The sequence below is a fragment of the Pinus tabuliformis genome, chromosome 3_1, assembly GCF_031772625.1.
Source record: "Pinus tabuliformis cultivar Carrire ecotype Pingquan chromosome 3_1, CPIR1, whole genome shotgun sequence".
NCBI classification, from domain to species: domain Eukaryota; kingdom Viridiplantae; phylum Streptophyta; class Pinopsida; order Pinales; family Pinaceae; genus Pinus; species Pinus tabuliformis.
The window spans coordinates 350,631,121-350,634,319 of NC_142301.1; positions in this window are offsets into that span (position 1 = coordinate 350,631,121).

Genomic DNA, 3,199 nt, shown 5'->3' on the forward strand with positions numbered 1-3,199 from the left:
GCATCGACCTTTCATGGCTATTGTTCGGTCCTCTGTTTGCTTTTAAAATTGTGTTTGCCCCTTTCTGAATGTTGTGCAAAGAAATTCATGTCATTCTGTGCCTTTTGGGCCGTTGAAGCCGAGCTACGAAAGGGATTTCCATTTTGGCCTATTTCCCGTAGCCATGCACGATTAGCGCTAGACGTGGCACTAATCGTGCATGAAAAACTGCCTCAGATTTTGATTCCGGGCTTCCTAGGCTGCGATTTGTGCCTTTCGTGCTTTTTGATGGTGACGTCAGTGGTGGGTCCCAGTACGACGGTGACGTGGCAGGGTGACGTCAGCAGTATGGCGGGTGACGTGGAAATACGGTGGAGGAGGTGACGTGGCAGTGATATGGCAAGGACACGGCGGCAGGAGGCCGACGCCGCATGGTGATGTCAACATGACGTGGCACTAACGCAGGAGGGGGGAAGGCAGTATCTGGTTTTGGGCGCACCTCTTTTGTGCGCAGGTGGTTTTGGAGGAGGGGGCTCCGCCACATCCGAGAGGGTGATGCATGGCGGTAGTACGATGGGAAAACCGCCCATCTCCCAGGCATTAACCCTCGTACATCGGCGTACAAAAAGGCCTGCCCACCGTAGATCTTGGGCGCGCCAAATCTGACGGTCGACGGCACGAATAAGGCGGTGGATGGTTAGGGACGGGGCCCGCGCATATTTAATTATGTGTTTTTTATATGGCGCAGGGGGGTTTTAAACATTAGAAATGTTGGTTTTGGGTTATTTGCAAACGGGAGAAAAATATTTATATGTGTGACCTTAGGATAGGGTAGGGAATGGGTATTGTAGGGTTGGGACTTAGGAGGGAAATGGTTGTTAGGCTGACCAGGTGTCAGACTAACTCCTGGGTAGGACATGAAAGGCTAATGCTAAGTCCCAAATGGACTTAACATTTCCCAAACTGATATAATAGGGCTACAGTTCCTGGGGATGTGAATATGTACATAGGGGAGTTTTTTAACATAGTTTTAGTAAGGGAAGGGGAGATAGATAGGGAGCTACATAGTAAAATTAGTAGTTAATATGACAAGTGATTAGAAAGCGCTAAATATGTGAATCTTAGGCTAATAGGGGGGAAAGTGATTCATAGAGGAAGTATGAACATGCCTTGAGAAAAGCAGATCTTTACCAAGGAAAATGATATGGAAAATGACGAAACTGAGGGGCATCAAGCAGATATTGACCCTTTCAGGGAAGTTAGTGAGTGATTTTGGAAATGAGAATAAGGGGGAGTTAGACATGCCTCACTTGAGCTCCTCCGAATGGAAAACTACATCATAACTGTAATCTGTGAATGTATAACACCTGAAAACATGAAATGGATTTCAGAGCATGATTCTGCAACCACAAAACTACCTACCCAGCCTACTTACCTATCATTTTTTCTTCTTTTTGCATAGGTGCACTTGGACTTGCAGAACTAGATTATCCTTTTCTCTTTTTGCTGCTCCTCTATCTAAGTCTACACTTATTTCTTCGAAGGACCCAGATTAAGCAGTTGGGCTCCTTTGTTTCTCTACCTATCTATAAATCTGTCGAGATTGAACTGTTTGGTCAGATAATGACTCTCTATATTCTAAAACAAGAAATTGAAACCTAGGGAAACCAAGATTAGCCTGTTTAGACTTCCCGTAACAGAAACTTCTTCAAAAATGGATAAATTATCAAAATTGGGATACAGTAGTTGCATTTAGACTAGCACACTTTCATGGCCTCTTCTTTGGCCTCTTTTTAGGAAATATGGAGCATTGCAGCATGCAAAGTATGACATATTTGGCATGTAAAAATGTCAATCATGAAAGATGAACACCTGTTGCAACATGAGGCTAACAGTGGCTCCACTTGGGGATGGCTTTTCCTTGTGAAAAGCCAAGAACAATAGGTCAGATTGCCTTGATCTTCTATTGTTGCTGTGGACTGAAGAATTTCCTTGTGCTGGCTACTAAAAATGTGAAACTCTAAAATAGGGGCAGCCATCTCCTTCATTAAAATATTGTGAAATACATAGCACTCCCTGCTTTCTTCTGTGTGCTTGCTATTATATACCATATTGCTTGAGCATTGCCTTTGAAATAGAACCAAACCTAGATCCAAACTGATGTATTTCCCTTAGCTTCTGATCTAGAATCAGTTCCTGAGGTGAAACTAAACAATGCTCCTCTCTTATTGATACTTTTTGATTGGATACTGCAAACTGCAACCAGTTTTCTTTTATCATGAATTGTTGTTATATGACAGCGCTACTCCTGCTGTTTTGCTGAGACTAATGTAGAGATAGAGCCTTAAGAATGGAGTACTTGCACTGGCTGTGTCTTAGCAAACTTTGTTGCTGCTTCTCTAGCACTCAGACTGCTAAAAAAATAAAACAAAGTGCTAATATATACAAATATTAATGTACAAAGACATATGTACAGAGCTCCATTGTACCCCTTAATAGGGATCCTGGTAATGTTTTAGCATTCGACCATTAACAGGGCCTTCTTCAACAGTGCTACCCTCTACAGACTTGAGGAAATATGTGTTATTTCCCTGAACATCAAAAATAACAAATGGCCCTTTCCATAAAAAATCAAATTTTGCATGTTTTCCCTTGTCTTCTCTTCGTGAGTCCCACCTTAGAACTTTGTCGCCAATGTAGAAATCCTCAGACTTAGCTCTTTTATCAAACATCTTTTTGAGTTTTTCTTGCAATATTTGAGCTCTGTTATAAATTTGCTCTCTGGTTTGCTGAAGATGAATGGTCTGATTGATTCTTCTTTGAATATCATTTGGTTCTGCTTGGATCTCTTGCAACATTTTCATGATAGGAGTGCCCAAGGAGGATGGAAACATGGCCTCCATGCCATACACCAGCGCATAAGGGCTCATCCCAATGGATTTTTTTGTTGAAAGTCTGTCTGCCCATAGGGCATTTGTGAGCTTTCTATGCCAGTTCTTCTTGTTTTCTTCTAAGACCTTCTTGATAATATTAATCAGGCTCTTGTTACATGACTCAGCCAAACCATTACCTTGGGGGTAACAGGCTATGGAGTGGGCCAAGGTAATGTGAAATTTATGGCAAAAACTGATCATCTTTTTGGATTTGAAAGCAGCGGCGTTGTCAGTGATGATCTTCTCAGGGCAGCCAAATCTAGAAAGGATATTGCACTCAAGGAATT